This window comes from Bos taurus, chromosome 1 (genome assembly GCF_002263795.3).
Source record: "Bos taurus isolate L1 Dominette 01449 registration number 42190680 breed Hereford chromosome 1, ARS-UCD2.0, whole genome shotgun sequence".
Classification (NCBI taxonomy): Eukaryota; Metazoa; Chordata; class Mammalia; order Artiodactyla; family Bovidae; genus Bos; species Bos taurus.
The window spans coordinates 149,566,651-149,580,252 of NC_037328.1; the positions used below are offsets into that span (position 1 = coordinate 149,566,651).

The window sequence follows — 13,602 nt, forward strand, 5'->3', positions numbered from 1 at the left end:
GGGCGGGGCGCGGCCGGGCGGCCCGGAAAGCGGCGGGCGCTCGCGCACAGGCCGGGCCGCCGCCTCGGTCCCCGCCCGCCCTGCCTTCCTCTTCCCCTTCCCTCCCCTCAGCCCGGCCGTCTCCCCTCCCTTCCCTCCCCCGAGCGAATCACGCGCCCTCCTCTGACACGCATAGCGAGCTCCGAATTTATCCTTCACGTGACCTGAGGGGGGTTGGGTGGTTGGTCGGTCGGGGACGGAGGCGGGGGTGGGGTGGGGGAACGCAGGGAAAAGGAGGGAAACGGAATCTGCCGTTGCCCGAGCAACAGGCCCCGCCCTCCGGCTTGGGGCCGGGGGTGGTGGGAGGAGGACGTCAGCACGTCAGCCGCGGGGGGGGGGGGGGTTGCGTTTTGATTGACAGTTGCTATAGCGACCGGGTCGGTCCGTCGCCATTTTGTTGGTTGGGTTTTTTTTTAAACCCTTTCGCTTCCCGCCCGAATAATAATAAAAAGCCCCATTGGAGTGAGGCGGGGGTGGCGGCGGCGAGAGCGGCAGGGGGATCCGGGGAGACTGCTGCCGTCGCTGCTGCTGATCGCGGCCCAGGTCGGGCTCAGGAGAGCGGACACCCCGAGCGGGGGGTGCGGGCGCCGCCGCCGCCGCCGCCGCTGCTTGTGCTGCTGTTCCTGCTGCTGCTGTTGGTGCCGCTGCCGCCGCCGCCGCCGCCGCCGCCGGCGAGCGGGCGGGACCGGTGTGAGTGTGAGAGAGAGTGTGTGTGTGTGTGTGTGTGTGTGTGTAAGGGAGCGTGTGCGAGGGTGCGTGCGCGCGTGTGTGTGTGAGAGTGTGAGTGTGTGTCCGTCTGTCCGTGCGGGGACTCGGGGGCGGGCGGTTCGGGCTCTCCTGGCTGAGGAGCCGCCGCCGCCGCCGCCGCCGCCGCTCGGGCCCCGGCCCTCCTCGCTGCGCAGCTTTGGAGCGCGCGCCATTTTGTGAGATTTACAAAATCCACCTCGGGGAAAAAGAAGCCGCCGCTGCTGGCGGCCGCGACTGGGCGCCCGGCCTCGCCGCCGCCGCCGCCCTCCGCGCCGGGCCGGGCCGGGCCGCGCGGCCCCCGCCGCGCCGCGGGGCTCGGGGTCCGGGGACTGCGGTATTTGCCGGGGAGGGGGGCTGCCGCCTCCCCGGCCTCCACACACACCCCCGCCCCACCGGGCGCAGCTCGGACCCGCGAGCCGGGCAGCGAGACCTGAGGAGGCTGCGGCTCGGAGGCCGCGGAGCCGGGAGCGCCGGGGGCGGAGAGAGAGGCGGCCGGGGCGGCGCTGGCGGCGGAGGCCGCGGCGGGGGCGCAGCGGCGGCGGCGGCGGCGGGAAGCCGGCGGCAGAGACTCACCGGAGGGAACGGCGCGAGCGCCCCGCCATCGTCCCGGTGAGTGTCCGGCCGCGGCCCCGCCCGGCGCCCGGCGGCCCGGCTTCCCTCCCTGCGGCCTGTAGCCGGGGCCCGCGCCGAGGCCGGTCGGGCGGAGGGAGGGACCTGCCATTTTAGGAGGAGGCGCCGCGGCTCGAGGCCGGCCGGCCGCCCGCCCGGGGTCGGGGCGGGGGGGAAAGGGAAGGCGCCCGACAGGCCTCGGTCCCGGAGGAGAGGCGGGCGCGAGCGGAGGGAAAGTTGCGGAGGGCTGGGGGTGCCGGGGCGAGGCCTCCCGGGAGCCGGGGCCTGGGGGCCGGGAGAAAGCGCCAGACCTTTTGCCTGGTCGCCCGAGCGCAGGGGAGGAGGGTGTCTTCCTCCTCCTCCTCTTCCTCCTCATCCTCTTCCCCCAGCTCCTCCCTCGTCCCTCCTCTCGGTCCCCACCAGTGTGGGAACAGCGGCCGCGGTCCTCCGCAAGGACAATGCCACGGGTTACAGGGGAGACGGGGCTTCCCCCGGCCGCCGGGCGAGGCGCCGGGGAAGGTCGGGGAGCAGGGTCCCCCCCGCGCGGCCCTCCGGGTTGCGTGCTCGCGGAGCCCGGGCCCTCGGCCTGCTCGGAAGTTGTGCGCGTGAGAGCCCGGCCGCTCGACGTCGGAGGGCTGCTGACCCGCGCAGCATAGCCCTTGGAGGGTGCCGGAGGGCCGCGGATGCGTAAATTAATAATCGAGACCTGGGTGTAGGCAACAAAACTCGCCGGAGTCTTATTTATAGACTTAGATCTGCCGTAGCTGGCTGAAGAAGCTTCACGCTGGGCGGAAAGGCCTCCCCCCGCCCCCCTTCCCCGGTCCGAAATAGTTAAAAATGGGACAGAATTAGTGAGTGATTCCGAAGACTTTGGCTGAGTCTGTCGTCCAAAACCCCTGGATGATGTGAATCTTGGTAATCTAGGTGCAGTACTTGAGCGCCAGCGCCATTTGTTTCTTGAATTCGGCCCAGGTTGTCAGGAAATACACCCTTTATAACATTGTTTTCGCTCCCGAGTTAAAAGATTAGGATCGTGTATTAATAACTCTCTTAACCTTCAGGTAGAAACTGTTACCCATTTCACAGATGAGGAAACTGAGCGGTGACTCATCCAAGGTCATACAGCTGGGACCCCTGAAGCCGGGAGTCTGTAGCCAGCCGGGGCTTTTAATCACCAGCTTATACCTTGTTATTAGAAGTACTGGCACATTTTGGAGCTATTTGGTTGTAATGACTCAGGGTTGTATCCACGTATAGTGTTGGCGTGGAATTAACTTTTGTGGTTTGCAGAAGCGGAAAGGAGAGAATAAAGCGAGGCCCTCTGAATGAAACTAATTTGTTAGCTCCCCCCCATCCCCCCAACTCTGAAGAAAACTGTGTAGACAATTTTTGAATGGAAGGAATTAAAAAGTATTCTGTTCTGCGTTTGGTTCCTCACACTTAATTTTAATTATAGTCATCACTTAAGTATTGAGTCATAAGAAAGTTTTGTGCAAAGTTATTTTTGGTTATTTTTTATCTTTGGGTACTTAGATTTTCCCTGAGAGTCCTTACACATTACATATACGAAGTATTTAAGAAGGGATATACGTAATACTTCGATTTGGGGGGCGTTTAAATAATTCAGTGGAGTTACCTTTAGCTTTGTAAATTTCCCACTTCTTGATTAGTTACTTTAAGGATAATGTTTTTTTCTGATATAAATATGAGACTAGAACTAAAATTTCATGTGGTAAAATTTTAAACTGAAGAAGATAGTTTCAAGGAAACAGTTATGAAAAAAGTTTACTCAAGTTGAATTAAGATTTTAATAGACGTAGGACTTACACTTAAAGTGCCCCATTGGTTTTGGAGGATTTGCTTTGAGTAGCAACAGTGTTTATGGTGGCTGTCCAAATTCATTTAGACTTCAAACCTTGCCAGAAAGTTAAGGAGTTCTGTCGGTGTCTACACCAGATTATAAAACTGAGTACAGAAACTTCCTAAGAGGCATAAGCTCAGAAATTAAGTCTCCTAGAAAGAAGAAGCCCCTCTCTTTCTGTAAAGCGAAGGCTTTCCTTTGAAATCTAAAAAAGATTAAGGATTTGAGTAGAATTTAGTGAAGTGGATGGTCGTTATTGGTAGGGGTAGGAGATGGACTGTGAAATCTAGTGAGATCTTTGTTTTTGTTCAGGATATGGAATTTAGGTTTAGGATCTTAAATTTCTTTTAAAGCCGTTTTGGTGGGACTTACTGGAAACGTCACACACATACATAACTGTGCCCTAGGTATTCAGACGTTTAGTCCAGCCTTGAAAATATTCCATTGTAATGCAGTGTCTTGTTTGGGAATGTAGATTTAAAAAAAAAGGCAAACACAACCTTGGGTTAGAATTTTTTCCCCCACTAGAGTATTGTCTGATGTCTGCCCCTGAGTTTTATTTATGGGGAGTTTTTGTGTTTATGGTTTAGAGATGTGGGATTGGGGAGTGGTAAGTGCAGCAACTGGTATTTAGAGAGTTTACATAGGTTTTTATAGCCCCACGATTATCTGTGAAAGCAAAATTGAAGATAACTTGTTATAATGCATGATTAGTGTGACCTTTGGCATACATTTTGTTTTGAAACTATACAAAGAAAGGAGATGCTAATTTATATGGAATCTTGGCTACTACTTGAAAACAAAAACAAGCAAAAGAAATAGCTTAGAAGTTTGGGATGCTCAGGGATGTTTTCGTGTGTGTGTTTATGGTTGGCATCTATACAGTCATGGGGAGAAAATTTGAATGGAAATAACTTTATTGTGAGTGAGAAGAGAATTGCCTTATGCATGCTGTTAAAAACTAGCTCAATAGAAGAGGGGACTTCATTTGTGACTTTCTTCTTTGTCATAAGGTATGTGTCAAATTTTCTTTGCTTTAGCATTTGCTTTCTCTTGTTTCAAAGAGCTTTCACATTTCTTACACCCACACCCCCACACCCAAGCAGTTTCTCTTTTCATCGCCTGAGAAAAAACTTTAAACGTGTGAACTCAACAGAACCCCCAAACTTCCAGAGTCTTTATGAAGAGATTGACTCTTCTCTCCCCAGAATTCTATTAGTCTTAGAATTTTGTTGTATTCCTATCAGTAATTTGAACTGTGAGCTAAGAGTCACTAGTTCCTGTTGAGTTTTTTGGTGGTTTTACCTCCAGATACTTATTTGTATTTTCTATTTAGAAGTAAAGATACTTCTTGAAACTATCAAACATGAGCCCCTGAAACTTGACACTAACATTGCGCAAAGTGAAACATGTGACTTTATTACTTTTGTATGAGCACCTTACGTATACACAGTGGTTATGCTTTTTAAAAGACTTCTTACTATATATTATTATTTTGGCCACTGGGCAATGTTTTGATGGTTAGAGAAATTACGATAATTCATAACCCAAAGCTGGCACAGTTTTGGATTAAAATTTTGGGGAGGGGAGGTTATAATTTGTGTTTAATTACTTGGGAAAATCATCAAATTATTTTAATTTCTCCCCAGTTGCCCCTAAATAAAGAAATCATTCAAAATCTTGCCTTATATCAGTGTTATAATGTAAAGCTAGAGCTGTAAAGTTTACCATTGGTTATGTGAAAGTGAAATGTTGACTTCACATGACTAAAGTAATTAATTTAAGGTTCTTATTAGGTAATTACAGACAAGTCTCATCTCCTAACCTAGTGGCTGCTGGTCTTAGTTTCATTTTTTGGTATATGAAAACAAAATGACTTGGAATACAGCATTGTATAAACCAGCCAGACGTTTGAAATAAGTTATGCTTTTACTTTGAAAACCTCCTTCCAGAGTTGCATAGTGAGATAGAATTCCTCATTGGAGATAACTTACAGTACATTGAACATCTAAAATAATGTGGTTCCTTGTAGGCATACATTTTGCTGATATAGAACCATTTAGGCTTCTTAGCAATTGATTTTTCTCTCAGAGCTATGCACCCTCTCTTCTAGAAGGTGACTTTTTAAAAAGTTTGTAATACTGTGAAAGTTTTGCTTGTTTTAATTTTTTATTGTTTGATGGACATATGCCCATATCTGATATGTGATGCGTAATAGTTTAAAATGTATCTATACTCTTGATGAGTTATTTTTCATTTTATTGCCCCATAATTTAATTGCTTGTTTAAGTTGCTTTTGTGGAGAGGTGCTTAGTGAACTGGTTTAACATGGAATGAAACTGGTTTTAGCATCAATTCTATTTTAAATAACATCCCTGTTCATTAAATAGGTCTCTTTGTTTCTCTATATAAAGTTTTTACTGACAAGAGTTGATTTTTTGTTTTGTTTTGTTTTCTGGATATTTGTGGTTAAGGTTGGCATTTTAGCACTTGCATTTGGGTAAGGAGATGCTCAAACCTGAGATCTACTCCAAATCTGCTTTTTGCAGAGGTAGAGATAGCGGCTGAGGAAGCATGGTAACTGGAGAGCGTGTTGTCCTGTGAAGCGGTACCAGGCAGAGCCACCAGAGTTGGGCAGGTCTGGATTCTGAACCAGTCCCGCCCCTCACGGGCAATGTGGACTTAAGGCACAGTGGTTTTGCTTAATATCAGTTTCTTCATCTGTAAGATGGGTTGGTGATCCTTAGCATGGGGTGCTTGTGAAGACTGAGATAACAGACATGCATTTCTTAATTGTCTTCTCCCTCCTTTCCTCTTCACTGATACCCATCCTCACGGTCTCAACGTAAATGCTACTTCTTTCCCCAAACTTTGTTCTAAGTAAGATTCCTTGGCCATGCGTTCTTACCAATGGCTTTTTTTTTTGACAGCCCTGACTAAAAGTAACCATACAATTATTCATAGGTATGCATGTGTATGGGCTTCCATGGTAGCTCAGTTGGTAAAGAATCTCCCTGCAATGAAGGAGACCTGGGTTTGATCCCTGGGTTGGGAAGATCCCCTGGAGGAGGGCATGGCAATGTACTGCAGAATCCTTGCCTGGAGAATTTCATGGACAGAGGAGCCTGGGGGGCTGCAGTCCATGGTGTCGCAAAGAGGCGGACATGATTGAGCGACTAAGCACTGCACAGCATGCATATGTACGTGTATTCTTTTACTGTCCGTCTCTGCCTCGTGCCGTTAGACTGTAAGGTCTGTCTGGACGGGAGTATCCGTACCTCCAGTACCTGTAGCGCCAGTGCTGGGCGCAGAGCAGGAGTAGAGGAGCGTGCGTGTGCACAGAGGGGTGGTGAGGAACCTGATGCTGAAGCCCAGGCCTGAGCGCCGCTTCTTGCTTGCGCAGTCTTGGGCAGAATGGCTTCAGAGCTTTAGAATCCTGGGTGCTGACCGTGCATAAGCCCTCGCTGCCCTTGCCAGGATTTGAAAAATGTGAAATGAGATACTCTAATGAGATGCTTCGCAAAAGTGTAAAATGCCGTATAAATGTAAGTTGGTACAGTAGCAATAATTTCAGTAGTGAGGTTACCCAAGACTTTATAGAGTTTCAGCTTTACTGAGTTGGTAAGTAGCTATTATGTAGTATTTATTAGTAACTTAAACTTTCTGTATGCATTAGTTAGAACACAAGATTGGGCCCATGTTCTGCCTATAGTGGCTTAAGTGCTGAGTTTCTTTCTTTCTCACATGAGTCGTCTAAGGCTGATGTGGCAGCTCCAAGATACAGGGGAGCTCCTTCTGTTGCTTTCCTGTGTATAACGGGACCCCATGGCCCCTGCAGTTCAAGACAGCTCGCCACCATGTTCACGGTCCAGGAACAGGATGGGGGCGAGAACAACCCTTCTTTAAAGACGAACCTGGAAATTGCATACGTGACTTGTTCACACCTGTTGGTCGGAACTTCGTCAGGTGGCCCCATGTAGCTGCAAAGGAGGCTGGGATATGTGGTCATCAGTAGGGTGGCTGATTGTCTGCCTGAAAATCTGTTTTTACTGATGAATAGGAGAATGGGGGATTATAAAGCATTGCCTGTCACTCTTTTAAGATGTTTTGGAAGAAACTTAACAGAGATGAACTTGGGAAAGACAACTTATTGCACTAATTAATGTTTATATTCCATATTTGCTCATTAATCATTTGAACTATGGTGTGTAACTTGAAATAGACTATCAGTACTTAGTATATGCAATATGTACATACGCAGTCAGATTAGAGTCAATGTAACTAAACTTACAGTAGTGAAGGGATTTGGAGTCTCATATCACATTATTTTATTGAAGGTATTTTTTGATAGAAACATGATTCTCGATTGCTATAACTGTTATACGTAAACAGTATGTGAAGCCTAGGCCCTTGGATTTGGTTTTAGCTGTCCCATGGACCATTTTGTGTGTATTTGTGTACATAACCTCAGCCAGCAACACTAGGAGAGTGTGATTCAGTATTGCAGGATCTTGTCAGGTTTTCAGTAAGTGCTTGGGTCACTGAAATTGTAACGATTATAGCAGTGATATTTAAACATTTACTGTCCAGTGTCTTGCTCTTTTTTTCCTGTGGGTTTGACAGAAGAGGAAGGTCTAGGATTCCTTTGAACTAGCCTATAATTAGGTCAAGTAGAGACCTGAGGAGCTGATGAGCCTCAGATAGTTTTCAGGAGAACTTGTCAGAGTTGTGGGACTCCCCAGCCCGAGACTCGTCTTCTGAAGGTTTGGTGATGCGCTGGGATCCATTGTCTTAATTGGGCCTGCAAATGTCCCTGATGCAGTAGAAACATTTTGAGAAACATTGACATAGTTCATTTCTCATCTTAGAGGAGGAAATGGATGCAAAGAAATGAAATGACTTACCAGTGCCTCGGAGTAAGCAGGTCGGGGGGTGGGGGCTAGCTAGCGCATGTTTTCCTGACTCTTGGTTCTTTGTTCTTTCCCCAGAAGAGAGGAAGGAGAAGAGTACAACTGCATTTTTTATTTTATAGGAAGATCTGTCATTCAAATATGTTGCTATTTATGTGTGAGCTCATTGCTATTGAATGGTTGGCTCACTTCACTGTCTTCTGAGCCTCTTAGAAAAAGACTGTGAGTTGGTCCAACAAATATTTAAAGGTGGAAAGTTGAGGTTTTAAGTCAAGAATCATTAGTGTTGGTGCGTTAGGGTAGATGAAAGGGAGGTGTGGGTTTGGCATGATCAGAAGGAGCAAAAGCAGGCCATGTCCTCAGATCATTCCTTTCCTTTTCAGCTGATTCGCTTGCCATTCTCACCGTGGAATTCATACTGTAGATTAAGACAAGAGCTGGATCCCCTAATTTAAAATGGAAGTGTTCCTAGGGAAATAGCCTTCATCTGTTATCAGGTTAACACTTCATCAATTAGCTGCTGTCATTTTGAACGCTGGAGATGAGCACCCACACTAATAAAAGAGCTTTTGGGCAGAGGAGGGAGGTTGGGGCGCAGTGCCCTTGTCCAAGGAGAGTGACGGGCCTGTTGAGAAGCGTCTGTTTGTGGTGCGGCCCTGGCACGGTGCTCACAGGCTTCTCTGGTGGCCGAGGTTGGAGCGTTGGGCTGGCCCTTGCTGGCCGGTCAGCGCTGGTCTTGGGACCATGGATAATTTGTTGAGGCCCTCTGGGCTGACTGAATGCGTGGTCATTGGAGTAGGAGTGTCCTCCTAGTGCTTTCTCATCTGTTTAGGACTTCTGTTTGAGCAGTCTCATATCAGACTTCAAAGGTATTATTTTGATCTGGGGAATTTTAGTTTTTAAAGATCAACGAGTTTTTTATTTTCATGATTAAAAAAAAGATCCAGCCCTATAGAATGAATGGTATCACCCACCCCCAGCCCTCCCCGTCTGTGCTCCATAAGTAACAGCTATTTAGTTTTTCCTACCAGAAATGTTATATACGTATATATGTAAACTGTATATATAAACATTTGGTATATACATATGTGTTACAAAACATGGGGCAGCAGAGGATGAGATGGTTGGATGGCATCACTGACTCAATGGGCTTAGATTTGAGCAAATTTCGGGATATAGTGGAGGACGAAGGAGCCTGGCGTGCTGCAGATCATGGGTTTGCAAAGAGTTATCGACTGAACAACAACAAATGACAAAATGGTATGTTTAGTGTGATCCCGAGTTTTTTTTGAAGTGCGACATTGTGTATGTGTACACTCTATGTACTTAAAAAACAAATGGGGTCTTGCTAAGCATGCAGTTTTGCAACCTAAGTGTCTTGCTCTATCTTGGAAATACTCCTGTGTCAGGTGGTAGAGTTTCCCTGTATTTTTTTTTAATGGTTGGGAAGTATTTGATGTTATGGATGCAACACAATTGAGTCAATCTCCATTAGAGAGAATTTAATTTTCCCCCCTATTTTTAGAAGTTTAAAAAAAAAATATTTTGTTTATTTTTGGCTGCTGCTGGGTCTTGGTTGCGGCTTGCAGACTTTCTCTCGTTGCAGGGGCTACTCTTCGTTGCTCCAAGGCAAATGGAATCTTCCTGGCCCAGGGACTGAACCCATGTCCCCTGCATTGGCAGGCGGATTCTTAACCACTAGGCCCCCAGGGAAGCCCATACTTTTGCTATTTTTAAATAATGCTGCAGTGTGCATCCTTGCACATGTAACTTTTTTGTCAGTGTCAGCCAGAGGATACGTATTTATAAGAGGGATTGCTGGTGCACCAGGTATATGCGCGTATGAGTGTGTTTTGCCAGCTGTCTTCCGAAAAGTAGCACCAATTTATACTTCAGTAGCAGTGTCTAAGAGTGTGTAGTTGCCCAAATCTCAAAAACACTGGCATTATTCAAGTTTTAAATCTTCTGTCAATTTAATAGGTGAATGGAGCAGTCTACTTGTTTGAATTTGTACTTCTTGATGAGAGAATTTGAGCATCTTATGGTGTACTATAAGTCTTACACTTTAACAAAGTATTCATTCTTTGATATTTAGTTAAAATTGTTTTGTGATGTTTCTGTATTCTGTTGAATGAAAAACGATGTTCTTATAAATTGTAAATGCTTTGATAAATTGTAAAAGGTGAGTCTTGTTCCTCTTCAACTGAGGATACTTTTGCCTCTCCTCTGTAACATATGTGAATTGTGGTGGTAGAGGCTTTCACTACAAAAATGAGTAAGGTTTGGTGACCTCAGCTATTAAGTGTTGAAATAGTTGTGTGTATACCAGCAAAATTAGGACAAAGAAGACCATGACTGCTAACAGTTAGTGGATTCTTAACCACTGGGCCACCAGGGAAGTCCTGACACAGGACTCCAGGTTTTGGAGATAGAAAGGAGAGAATTCCACTTTGGTGGCAGTATAGTAAAGCTCTTGAGGAGTCGAATGATTGGCTTGATGGGAACAGTTGAGAATATTTCCTAGTAAGGTCCTGAGGGAACAGTGGAAGAACAGAGGAGAGAATTATTGTAGTTCAGTCCTTCTGTTAGTGACAGGTGGAAATAACGTGTTGTTCATTTGCTTGGTCCTGTCCAACTCTTTGTGATCCCGTGGACGGCAGCACACCAGGCCTCCCTGTCCATCACCAATTCCTGGAGTTTACCCAAACTCACGTTCATTGAGTTGGTGATGCCATCCAACCACTTTATCCTCTGTCGTCCCCTTCTCCTCCCGCCTTCAATCTTTCCCAGTATCAGGGTCTTTTCCAGTGAGTCAGTTCTTTGCATCAGGTGGCCAAAGTATTGAAGTTTCAGCTTCAACATCAGTCCTTTCAATGAATATTCAGGACTGATCTCCTTTAGGATGGACTGGTTGGATTTCCTTGCAGTCCAAGGGACTCTCAAGAGTCTTCTCCGACACCACAGTTAAAAGCATCAAATCTTTGACTCTCAGCTTTCTTTATGGTCCAAGTCTCAGATCCATACATGACTCCTGGAAAAACCATAGCTTTGACTAGACGGACCTTTGTTGACAGGTAGAAATAATGTAGTGCCATTAAAAATGAGCTGCAAAATGGGGCAGTGGGGGAAGGCAGCGTTGGCAGCGGTGATTCTGGAGAGGAAGCGAGGAAGCGGTGTCCCAGCTCACAGGCTGAGAAGTGTGGAGTAGTTAAACGTGTGTGTTCAGTTTATTCTGAGTGGCTTGGTATTTTCCTGAAAAATACCACATTTATTCTGTTACTTTTGCGTGTGTTCTTATTGGGAGACCAATCATCTGAAAATCGTTTATCTTGTGAGGTGGATAGAGCTATTACTGCGTGCCTGTTGGGCGCCACACGTGGCCCTAGGGCCGGGGATCAGTGCCCGCACCGTGTGCGCTGGGATGCAGTTAGCTCTCACAGGGGCTTATGGACTCAGTCTAGGGCAGACAGGCATTTTCATTAAAGGGAGCACAGTTTATGAAACGGAATGAGATTCAGTGGTGCTTTTTGAAGGTCAAAAATTTTGTCTACTTTTAAAAGTCCCTTTGACAGTTTAAGTTTAACTTTATTTGGTATAAGTAGGACTCCTGTCTTAAAGACAAATACTGTCTGCTGAAAAATTTGTTCTTATTTGATCATTTCCCCTTGAAAAAGAACAGTTGTCACCGCAGTGGTGTGTTTTACTTCATCTTTACATCAAACACATTTATTTTTGGTACACATTACTTCTGTGGTACAAAATATTGTTTCATTAAAGTTTTCCAAAACAGCAATGGTAGTAAAATTATTAGGATCCCAGCATATTTTGCAATCTGATTTCACTTTTTGAATTTCCCTATAATGGTTCTGTGGTACCGTTCAAAATGTCAGTAAAACTAGGAAAACTTACCTAGGAATTGGCCTGAAGGCCCATCATTACTCAGCAGTATTGGAATCAGCTATGCAAAGGGGAGAATTTGAAGACAAGTTTTAGGATTCATGGGATATGTGTTTGAAGGCTATTTGCTGAATAAGATATAAACGTTTGAAATAAAGGATATGGGCATATAGGAAAGGTCAAGAAATAAAATTCAATAGAATGGATAGGAATGAAAGAGGGATTTGAGCAAATGGATGAGCAAGAATTCTTAGTACTTAAATCCCCCCCACCCCGCAAACCTCTTGAGTAATTTGTTGTCACTTCCAGGGTAAAGACCACACTCAGGACCCGCTGTCTGGATGACCTGGCTCCAGCTGACTTAGGCAGTCTTGTCTCCCATGCCTTGGGATCTGTGTCTTTGGATGTCTGCTTCTGGGCCAGCCATCATCCCTTTTCTTTTCTTTAACTTCTTTTTCTCCTTCGTTTTCAGTTCAGTTATCACTCTTGTCAGGGAAAGCAGACCCCCCGCCCCAGTCACCTCTTCTTTTTTAATAACTCATGTTTCCCTGTCCTTTTCTTTCACATGTTTATCACAGTTGGTAATTTTTTTTAGTGCTTGTTTTATTCATCCCCTCCAGAGAGCAGGGGCCGTGTTGTTTTGCACACCTCTGCCCCCTGCCGCCCCTGGCGATCGAGGGCATTAGCAAGTCTGCCATATATGGCGAGTACTAAAAACAGTGAACCACATTTTGATGTTGGTCTCCAGGACTGAATGATTGCATAGGGGAATGTGCATTTGGACTAAGAGTTGAACAGGGAATGTAGGAGCCTTTAAAAAAAAAAAAAAGTGATCCTTTTAAAAGATTAGATTGGGACATTATGTAGCCAGTAAAAAGACCAAGTTACTTACTCATGGCTTAGTTTAACAAGTGTGTATGAAGTATCAACACCTACTAGCTCTTAGAAACTTGGCATTGTATGATGGAGTGGAAGGATGTTGCCCTGTTTATTAAAGGAGTACATCATTTTAGTAGTTTATTGAAGTAGATACAGTCCTTAGTGGTCATTTGGAGTGATCACTTGGAGTTTTATATTGTGGCGGGAACCAACCTGGCTCTTTATAATATTTAGCCAGCAGAGTGCGGTTCATTCAGCACTTAGATCTAGAAAGTCAGTCCAGCATCAGCAGTAGGTGTCAGGTTCACATTTAAAATAAGCTCTAGCTTTGATGTCATTTAAAAAGTGATGGAAAGGTAAAGTAGTTTGTTTGGATACTTTTTGGCTTTGCTTTTCCTTCACAGAACAAGAATGATTGAGGGAAAGTTGATTGTATGGATGGATTTTCAAAAGAATTGACTCTGTAGTTAGAAAACTGTCGAGGCCTTTGATCTTGTCAGGTGAATCATCTTTTTAAAAGCTTAAAGGGGATTTGCTTTAAAGTAGTTCTGAAATCTTTCTCAGTGACTAGTTTCTGTGGTAAGTATTTAGAAAAGCAACTATTCAGATTTTATTTTTTGGCTCTTTGGGCCCATGCCAGTCCCTTGGGACATAGTTGTG

At 45.9% G+C, this 13,602-nt stretch overlaps 1 protein-coding gene across 5 annotated transcripts in view; it reads left to right on the forward strand.

The window, feature by feature from the left end:
- Nucleotides 1-414: 414 nt before the first annotated feature.
- Nucleotides 415-13,602, forward strand: part of DYRK1A (dual specificity tyrosine phosphorylation regulated kinase 1A) — a 144,521-nt gene continuing 131,333 nt past the window's right edge. For 2 of the 5 annotated variants that reach the window (XM_059885113.1, XM_059885116.1), the window contains exon 1: nt 415-582. The gene's annotated coding sequence lies outside the window, so the exon portion shown is untranslated. Of the gene's footprint in view, nt 583-1,304; nt 1,396-13,602 lie in introns of those variants that run through there. The other 3 variants (XM_005202082.3, XM_024990067.2, XM_059885128.1) reach the window with 3 other exon arrangements.